Below are 10,278 nucleotides of genomic sequence, written 5' to 3'. Positions count from 1 at the left end.
ACCAACGACTGTTTTGGAAAGAAGAAGGAACACTCACTCACACTAGAAATTGCCAAAGTCAGGAATCCTGACAAGAAAGAACATAAGAACTGACAACTGGTGAAACAAGAATTAATACACTGGCAGAGAGGACATTTGTGGAACCCGTGTTTTGAAAAATCTGATATTGATTGTATTTTGGGTTTTTATTCTACAGGCTGCGCCCTGTGTCATGGAGAGTGACTAATAATGTAACCCCTTTCCTTTGCTATTAATGTCAAATTGCCTTTGAAAGAGTAACGAAAATAGTTAAATAACAGGTATATATAGCCACTACTCCAAGAAGCATGCGTATTGAATATCACTGAGGGTGGAAGAGATATTGCAGTGGGATCTTAGTAATGTGTAGGAATTCAGGATTTCCTGGAGTTGACCAGCTGATGGCCATTCAAGTGATCTTTGAGTACAGAGACTTGCCCATATGCCCTTACAGACGCATCAGGAATACCATCTGATCTTTGATTATGAACATATTGTGACACTCCTGGGGGAAGTGTGGATTCCCAGGGTGGGATGTGCGCCCCTTATTGGAAGTAATGCTGTGACTTTGTCCCAGGGAAAATAACAGGACATTAACAAACACATCCTGATTGGGCGACAGGCTTTGAACAGATGGAAAGCCAGGAAAAGGAACCACTATTCTGATTCCCCTTGGAGCTGCGTTACCCAACCTGGTGGAACTAGGGGAGCATTGTCCCCTCCTGCTCACTGGTGTGGTGTTGTGTATTGTACTCTTTTCTGCTTGCTGCTGTAAGCACCTCCAGCTACCTGAGCTTAAATCACATGTTTGTTCTTAAAATGTGAGAACACTTCAGCCAAAGTTGTTGAGTATTCTCAAAGGAGGAATTGTTTGGGGGGGGGGGGGGGGGGGCGGGGGGTGTCACTAAAGCATAACCTAAGTAACGTGAAAAGTGGAAGGCAATAAGAATATGGAGCTTCCTGTTTAGGCCTCTGCGAAGCAAAATCCTTCAGTTTGAACTCTAATCGACCTAAAAGGCTGGCTGATGGAAAGGCAGGAAGTAACAGCCATTATCAGTTGCAACATTCTAATTGGTCTAAAGCAGAAATTAATGAGGCCTGTGCACCATTTAGCAGAAGACAGAGAAAAAAAACACAAGAGAAAATAAAAAAAGAGAAAAAAAAAAAAGAAAAAAACAAAAAGAAAAAATAAAAGAATTGAAGATGAGGATAAAAAAAAAAAAAGGAAAGAAATGAAAAAAATAAAAAAAACGAAAAAAAAAAAGAAAAAAAAAAACAGGATAGGAAGAAAGAAAAAAAACAAAAAAACCACGAAAAAGAAGACAAGGGAAAAAAGAGAATCAAGAAAAAAAGACACGGAAAGAAAAAAAAAAATAAGACAAAAAGGAGAAAAAAATAAACCTAGAAAAAAAATAAAAAAAAAAAAAAGAAAACACGAAGAGACAACAAGGAAAAACAAAAAAAAAAAAAAGAGAAGAGAAGGAAAAAGAAGAAAAATAGAGACAAAAAGAAGAAAACTTGCAGAAGGAAAAACTTACTAACGAGCTGCCGCCAGCCAAGTTTACTTAATGCACCTGCCGCTTACGTAACTGCTGACAGGGGAGAGGGAGCCGGGAAGAGAAAGAAGTGTGTTGAAAAAGAATGCTGCAGGCGACAACAAGAGGGAGGGACGGGGGGCTTGCCTAGTCGTGAGCAAAAGTCCTCAGGATCATAAAGGACACAGCAGTGCTTGTTTAGCTGGGCTGGATTTGAGTCACTTCCAAGTCCCCAGCAATCGCTTTGGATCCCAAATTACAACTGTTTTTGCTTCTCCACCTCGGTTGTGTTTATTGGCGCTAAGCACTCCGGAAGCACCGCACCACCACTGTGCTTGCCCTTGGGCACATCAAAAAAGTTGGTGTCTGCAACAAGGATAAACACGCAGGGCCCAGGACTGACTATCAGCAATATCTTTCTATCCTATTTTGACCATATCAAATCTCTTTGCTTCTTCCCATTCCACAACTATAACATAAAGCTAATCAAGGTTATGTTTTTTCTCTCTCCAATTTCTTCAGGCGGAAAACTTAGATACATTTGGCCTGTCTACGCTACGGATTAGAGGTTCTCTGTAGCTGATACCACACATGTTGTTCAGAACCTATGGATAAAAAGCTCTTCTAAGTTGTTCGTGCTTAGCCCCTATGGAACAGCTGGGCGCGGCTCTTTCTCGCTGGGCTGTGCGAGCAGTTCTGGCACTAGGGATAGAAGAGGCCTCTCAAGGACTCATTCTTGAAAATAAAATACAATGACTTCAAGCAATATAAACACTGCGCCTAACATTGGTGGTGATAAAATAACTAGCAGAGTGGTAATAATGCTGAGGACAGGGGCAGTGACACAGAGCAATTGATCCCTTGATAAGCTGGACCATTATAAAAACTTTGAAAAGAAGCAAAGAAAGGTCTTATCCCTAGCAGCCAAAGCATGCAGGCCAACCACAGCAGGGGACGTTATCAGGAAAGCACTTAACTGTGAAGAGGTTTGGGCCATGCTGGGCAAGCCATTCAACATGAGCACCCAGTGAGCTGTGGTGAACAGGGCTAACGCCATCATAGAGTAGGAAAGAGCACGAGTAGCATAGGGAGGTGAACATATCATAAGACTTGATCCTGGAATACTGTCATCCAGTTTTGGGTCCACCTTAGAAAAAGATTTGAAATATTGGAGATGGGCAGCAAAAAGCAATGAAACGTATCTGATGCTGGAGAAAAATGCCTGCTTAGTAACTATGAAAAGAGCTTCAGCCTGTTTAGATTATCAAAAAGATCAGGAGATGATGTCATGAAGTGACTTCATGGAGAAAATATCGGGTATTAAAGGGCTCATTAATCTAGCAGAGAAAAGCATAACAAGACCCAGTGGCGGAAACTCAAAGAAAACAATTCATATTAGAAATAGGGCACAAATATTCAACAGTGAGGATGAATCAGCAAAGGACAAACTAGAAAGGGAAGTGGTGGAATTGCCCATTTCTTGATGTCTTCTAATGAAGACTAGATGCCTTTCTGGAACGTGTGTTAGTCAAAAATAGCTACTGCTATACAGAAAGCATGTGATATGGCAGGGTGTCAGATTACATGCTCTAATTGTCTCCTTCTGTCCAAAGTCTGATAATTATTGAAAAACTGATCGTAGCATGGGAAAAGCATCTGTGTTTATGTTAGTCGGTGTCATCCCACAGATGAAGAGTCATTGAGTGGGGTGATCCAGGGGAAGCAGCTCAAACATCCAGTGTGCTGGACAGGGCAGACATCAGCACTGCGGGGAGGGGTGGTGTGCAGTGAATCACAAGGCCTTTGCAGGACCTCAGCCTATTGGACAAAGTGGTGGGGAGGCGATGATCTCACAGAGAGATCTTGACATCAGCCGGCAGGACAGGGTGCAGCAGGGGCAACCTTGGAGATCCCTTGGCTTTGCTCAGCACGCTCTCCTTCTCGAGTGCTCTCCTTAGACTGAGAGAGAATTCACTTTCATGTACGAGCGCAACGAGGACCCTCTTGGAGTTTTCTCTTTTCTTTCTTGATTTTGCTAGAAAAACAGACGTCCCTGTATAGAAGGTAAGAGCCTCCGAAGAGTTGGAATCTGTTCAGTCTGATCCTCAGTGCGGCTGATTTTTAGGAAGGAAACACTAGATTGTGGGGCATCATTTATTCCGACTAGGACTTTGTCCCTTAGAATTACTGGGGATTTGGGTTTCTCCTTTTTGTTTTCCCTTTTCTGTCTCTCCCTCCTTCTCTTCTCTTAAGAATCAAAATATAGGGCTGGAAGGACCTCAGGAGTCATCTAGTCCAACCCCTTTCAAACAGGACCCATTCCCACTGCACTCTTTGTCCTTTTCCCCTGCTCTCCTTTCACCACCAGGACCTGTCTGTGCATGTTGGAGTGATGGGCAATGGGCTTTGCACTCCAACTCTCATTGCGGAGACCCTCCAAAGACATGTGGCTGGATAGTGCTCTAAGAGTGACTCCCCGGTGGTTTCTCATTTCCTTCCAAAGGCTTCATCTCCCACCCCCCCTGCTGGGCGCTTCATTCCCAGTGGCAGAGACACAGCCAGGAAGGTTTTAGTGGGGAGGAGGTTTCCCTCAGGGGTTTAAAGCCTCTTCTGCTTCCTTCTCACTACAACCTTCCTGACTGTATCTCTACTGCTGGGAACGGAGCATCCTCTCTGTTCCCTCGCCTGGGAGTGGTGGGAAAGGCAGCAATGAGGAAGAGTCAATTAAGGCCAGCGAGTAGGAGGCAGCATTGGGTGGGGTAACCCCATCCCCAGCCAGATAGCAGAGAAGGGGGTGGTGTCAGAGGGAGAGCATCTCCCCAGTCTATGAAAGAGTGAGAAGCTCCAATGGGAGAGCCCAGCCACTACACTACCAAAGTAAAGGTAGTATAACTTCCATAGCATTCATCACCATGTATTTTTGACTGGTTTCCATGCCCCCTTTAGGGCTTATGTCCCACCCTCCATTCCCATTTCCACTGATGTCAAGGTTTGGCGCCATCGGCCATTTTGAAAAAAAATTATATTCTTTTTTTATATTTGAATAGGGAGTATGTTGCATGCTTGTGCTGTGATACGTTTGGTTGACTATTTAGAGAAAAAAGTTGAAAGAATAGAGTGAGGGAGCTTAAAGTTTTAAAAAAGAAAGCTTTGTTTGGGTTTAGAGAAAAAAAGGAAAGAAAGATTATTAAAAAGAAGAAGGATTTTTGGTTAGGTTTAGTAAGAAGAGATGATTTTAAAGGCCTAGTTTGGCATGTTATTAAAGAATAGAAAGAGAGAACTTTAAAAAATGGAGATATTTGTTTTTAAAGAGTTAGTTTAAAAGAATAGATGCAAATTATTAAAGAAAAGAAAGATTTTTGGTTAGGTTTAGTAAGGAGAGGTGATTTTAAAGGACTAGTTTGGCATATTATTAAAGAATAAAAAAATACTTGAAATAAATTTAAAACACTCATTAAATATAAAGTTAAGTTAAAAAAGAACATATGACAGAGAAAAGGGAATTTTATAGAGTGGAGAATGTTTAGGAAGCACATGATAAAAACATAAAGGTTGGGTAATACAGAAGCATTTAAAATATTAAATATAATGGTAGGTTAAGAAAAGGGCATTTAAAAAAAGTCAAATAGAAGGGAAACATATAAAGATAGGTTAAAAGAGAGAATAGGGTAAGAAAAGAGAAAAGAAAGCCCCTTTGCAAAGGGCAAAGATAGACAGCACATGGTTGAGTCAGAGAGAGAGAGAGATCTTACCTTGAGGCTCCTCCTGGGGAAAAAGGCAGCTTCCAAAGCACACAACCCCTCAGGATAGTTATCACTGCCTTTGGATCAGAACAATCAGATGTTGCTCTACAGCGGCATCATAGAATACATTTTCCTGAACCAATCCTACTGGATACAGCCCAATATGCCGTTAGCCTTCTTGGCAACAAGGGCACACTGCTGACTCATATCCAGCTTCTCATCCACTGTAATCACCAGGTCCTTTTCTGCAGAACTGCTGCTTAGCCAGTTGGTCCCCAGCCTGTAGCAGTGCATGGGATTCTTCCTTCCTAAGTGCAGGACTCTGCACTTCGTGCCTAGGGGTATGATCCTCTATCAAAGGATGTTTCTTTGGTCCAATCCTCCAATTTGTCTAGGTCACTCTGGACCCTATCCCTACCTCCAGTGTATCTACCACCTCTCTCGATCTTAGTGACATCTGAAAACTTGCCAGGGGCAATTAATCCCATCATCCAATCACTGATAAAGATGTTGAACAAAACGGCCCAGGACACTCCGGGGCACTGCTTGATACCAGCTGCCAACTAAACATTGAGACGTTGATCACTACTATTGAGCCTGACAATCTAGCCAGCTTCACCACTTTATAGATCCATTCATCCAACATACTTTTTAAAAATTGCTGGTAAGAAAACTGTGAGAGTCCATAACAAAGCTTTGCTAAAGTCAATCACATCCACCGCTTTCCCAATCCACAGACCAATCAGGTTGGTCAGAATGACTTGCCCTTGGTGAATCCATATTGACAGTTCCTGATCACCTTCCTCTCCTCAAGTGCTTCAACATGGATTCCTTGAGAACCTGCCTCATGATTTGCCAGCACTGAAATGAGGCTGTATTCCCGGTTACTCTTCTTCCCTTTTTAAATATGGGCACTATATTTGCTTTATCCAATCTCCAGGACCTCCCCTGATCACCATGAATTTCAAAGATCAGGCCAATGGCTCTGCAAACACTCAGACATCCTCAGCACCCTTGGATGCATAAGATCTGGACCCATGGACTTGTGATGTCAGCTTTTCAAATATCCTTAACTGTCTTTCACACTGAGCGGCTGCACCTCCTCCGCATACACTGTTGCCCAGTGCAGCAGTCTGGGAGTTGACTTGTCTGTGAACCGAGGCAAATGCATTGAGTACTTCAGCTTTCCACATCATTGTCACTAGTTGTCCCCCATTCAGTAAGGGCCCACATTCCCTGACCACCTCTTGTTGCTAAATACCTGTAGAAACCCTTGTTACCCTTTACATCCCTTGTCTAGCTGCAACTCCAACTGGCTGCCTTGTCCCTGATTGACACCCTCGCTGCTTAGCAATTTTATACCCTCCCTTGTCACTGTCCACATTTCACTTCTTGTAAACTTTTTTTTGAGTTTAAGCCACAAGATTTCACTGTTAAGTCAAGCGGTCGCCTGCCATATTTGCTAACTTTACATAGTGCTTAATAAAGGTTAAACCATAAGGCTTAGTAGCAACAATTTTTAAAGAGTCCCTATGTTTTAGACTAATAGGGGTTATTTTTATGAGGAGCTGAGCTGCAGCAAAGCCCCTGTTAGCAAAACACTGTGAGTCAGTGGAATCAGAGATAAGAAGCCTGCTTCTTCCCCACTTTTTAAGAAAGCAATCAAAGTTATATTAAGTTTTGTAAAGGAATAAAGCTCGGTTTTATAATCACTGGGAAAAGACAGAGCTATGTAACCTTCTGCCCCTCTGAGTTGCAGCAACAAGGGCTGGGTTCAGTATCTAGGGGTTTTGTTCAATAACAGAATGCATAACCGGCTCGAGCCCCCTCCCAGTGACCTGGACACTTACATACCACCCCCCGGGGCGCCTCTAGGAGGCAATACTTCCCCTCTCGCAAGCACAAAGTCTGAGTGAAGAAAAATTCTTTTAATAAAGGAGGGAAACAATGCGGCATCACAATTGGAGAAACACCACAAACAGGATTATACACAAACCATAAGCAAAAACCCACTCTCGAAATACGTTTGGCAATGTCCTTCCCCTTTAGGGTCTTAAGTCCAATCAGCCCCAAAGTCCAACAACCAAAAGTCTCTGGTCAGTGCCACCTCAGAGTTCAAAAGTTTATCTGCAGGGTTTTACCCCCCTTCAGTCTGGGTGGAAATGGGGGGAGGCCACACAGAGGTGGTGGGGCCCACACAGAGTGGTAAGAGGCACCTTACGGTGGCCAAGGCCAACTGCTCCACCTTTCCATGGAGTTCTGCTGCAGCCTTCACCAGACCAGCTCCACCTCACCATCTGTGCCGCTCCTCCAGCCAACCTGTGAGCCACTCCAGCCTTCCCCGCAAACCGCTCCACTCCGCTCACTGTTCCATGGGCTGCTCCAACATGCTGCAAACTGCTCCACTCTGCCAGCCACTTAGCGATAGGTCTGTCAGGCTCCCCCACTAGTTAGCACAGCACTTAGTTCTCTCAGCTCAGTAATCCAGCTCTTTATATGATTTCAACTCTTAGCGATTCAGCTCATGGTAGGGGAGCCTGGTGCTGGTGCACCATTGGTCCAACATGAATTCAGCTCAGGCAGCCTTTAGATGGACTCCTAATGAATCAAAATAGCTCTACTTTAACAATGGAGAGAGGAGGATGTGTAAAAAAATCTGGTGTTTCCACGTGCCCTCAAAAGGGGCCCATACCATCAGGTACACACACCAGTCCCCAACCTCTCTCAATTCACTGGGTTTTGAAACTCATGTCCCTTGTCTAGCAAGTGTCACTTAATTTATATTGAGACATCTCTGTCATAAAGCAGTCTCCTAGTTCCTCATTCACATAATTGGGTGGCAACATTTTATTTATCGTGCACCAATAACAAAGAAATTGGGGATCGCAGACCTGTCAAAATAACCATCCCAGGCTGCCTTGGGCTATGCTGGGCGTGCCCGTGCAAATACCAGAGATACTTTCTGAAATTCTTTCCACACTTCCCATAATTCACCACCAGATGTCAGGGTAGAGCTCATCCTGACTCTGCTTACACCTATATGAAGAAATAGTCCTTTGTTGAGCACTTTTCCATGTGTTTTAATAAAAAATGAGCCTGCAGAACCACCCCAGGGTTAAACTCACAAACCCTTACTAACAAAACATTTTTAAAAGCTTTTCCCTATGATTTTAGTGAGGACAATTTGACACTGCAGCAAAAACAACATTTGTGAGCCAGTGGATCAGAGATAAGAAGATTGTGTCTTCCCCCACTTTTCAGCAAGTAGAGATGAAAGTTATAGTAAGTCTTGTACAGGGATAAACGCTTTAAAAGACAAGCTCATGTGAAGACACATCCCTTCGTTTAGCACTTTTGCACATGTTTCAGTAAAATGTGAGCATGCAGAAACATCCCAGGATTAAAAACACAGAGAACCTGTTTATGAAAATAAACTATAGTGATAAAGTTTCCCCTATGTTTTAGACTAACATTGCTCATATTTAAACAAGGACAATTTGAAGCAGTGTGCTTTTTCAGCAAAACCACTGTCGGCAAAAATAGCATCTGTGAGTCTGTGGGTCAGAGATAAGGAGACTGCTTCCTCCTCCTTTTTTAACAAATACAAGTGAAAGTTTTATTGTTTTGTAAAAAATAAACACTTTAAAAGACAAACCTATATGAAGACACATTCCTTTGTTTAACATTTTTGCAGGTGTGTTTCAATAAAATAGAGCATGCAGAAACCCCCAGAGTGAAAACCACAGAATCTTAATAGCAGCTAGTTTATAATCCCCTTATTCTGTAATCCAGTGGATTAGAGTTTATTTTCCTCCCCACTTCTAACAAATCCATATGAAAGTTATATTAAGCTTTCATTTTCTTAGGACTTTTAGATCTAAGTATAATTTTTTCTGTTGCATTATTGGAATGTCTTTGTTTTTAAATGTTTGCAGCCCATGTGCTGAGACACAGGTACAACTTTTTTTTAAAGTTTAACATGAAAAAGCAGTATTGCCTGAGCTGTAGCAAAACAAGGCCACTCTTAGGGATGTTTTGTAGAAATTTAGGGAACTAAAATGGCTTAAGATACTAGCCTATCCTTTTAAAAATAGTGTTTTTAAAGTACCAAAACAGCAACTGGGTAAGAATATGAAAACTGTTTCTGCCGCCCATTGGAATTCTGGGTTAAGCTCTCTATGCCTGATGGGGCAAAAACATTGTCTCAGGTGATTTTGGGTACGTGTCATCAGGCCCCCCTCCCTCCCTCAACCTAACGCAGCTAAATTTGACCTAACCCCATAGTGTAGACCAGGCCTTAGTTACTAGATCTCTTCCACAGAAAGACTCACCAGGCTGCAGCAGCCAGCTGCGGAGGGAGCCTGCAGGAAGGGTCAGAACAGGGATAGGAAGAACCGGAAGGGTGGACATTAAGACCCAGTGGTGCCCCAAATTTTCAGGTGCCGTACGCAGCCGCGTATGCTGCATATGCCTAAGGATGGCCCTGCCAACACTGGCAGTCAACCCTCTCATGAAGAGACGTTATACGGCTAGTATCTTAAGCCTTTTTAGCTCACTAAACTTCTACAACACATCCCTAAGAATGGCCTTGTTTCGTCACAGCTCAATCAATACTACTTTTTCATGTTAAACTTAAAAAAACCCCTAATGCTTCAAATAGGCCTCACTGCATACATAATATCCTTTAAAAAGGACATGTTATGTTACACAGGGCCGGCTCCAGGCCACAGCGTGCCAAGCGCATGCTTGGGGCGGCATGCCACGGGGGGCGCTCTGCCAGTTGCTGGGAGGGCGGCAGGCGGCTCTGGTGGACCTGCCGTAGGCATTTCTGCAGAGGGTCCGCTGGTCCCAAGGCTTCGGTAGACCTGCCGCAGGCGTTTCTGCAGACGGTCCGCTGGTCCCGTGGCTCCGGTGTACCTCCAGCAGACACTCCTGCGGCAGCTCCACCAGAGCCGCGGGACCAGGGACGCTTTGCAGAAACG

At 43.5% G+C, this 10,278-nt stretch overlaps 3 protein-coding genes across 6 annotated transcripts in view; 2 read left to right on the top strand and 1 right to left on the bottom strand.

Moving 5' to 3' along the window:
• LOC116825933 (zinc finger protein RFP-like) overlaps positions 1 to 10,278 on the bottom strand; it is a 469,299-nt gene that overhangs the window by 192,184 nt on the left and 266,837 nt on the right. The gene's annotated exons all lie outside the window — the stretch shown is intronic.
• The window catches only part of LOC116830653 (E3 ubiquitin-protein ligase TRIM11-like), a 394,044-nt gene that overhangs the window by 325,819 nt on the left and 57,947 nt on the right, over positions 1 to 10,278 (top strand). The gene's annotated exons all lie outside the window — the stretch shown is intronic.
• LOC116825579 (butyrophilin subfamily 1 member A1-like) overlaps positions 1 to 10,278 on the top strand; it is a 177,348-nt gene that overhangs the window by 109,123 nt on the left and 57,947 nt on the right. The window lies entirely within an intron of this gene.

The sequence above is a fragment of the Chelonoidis abingdonii genome, chromosome 12, assembly GCF_003597395.2.
Source record: "Chelonoidis abingdonii isolate Lonesome George chromosome 12, CheloAbing_2.0, whole genome shotgun sequence".
NCBI lineage: Eukaryota > Metazoa > Chordata > Testudines > Testudinidae > Chelonoidis > Chelonoidis abingdonii.
The sequence above is the reverse complement of the archived record's forward strand: the minus strand, read 5'-3'. Positions and strand labels throughout refer to the sequence as shown.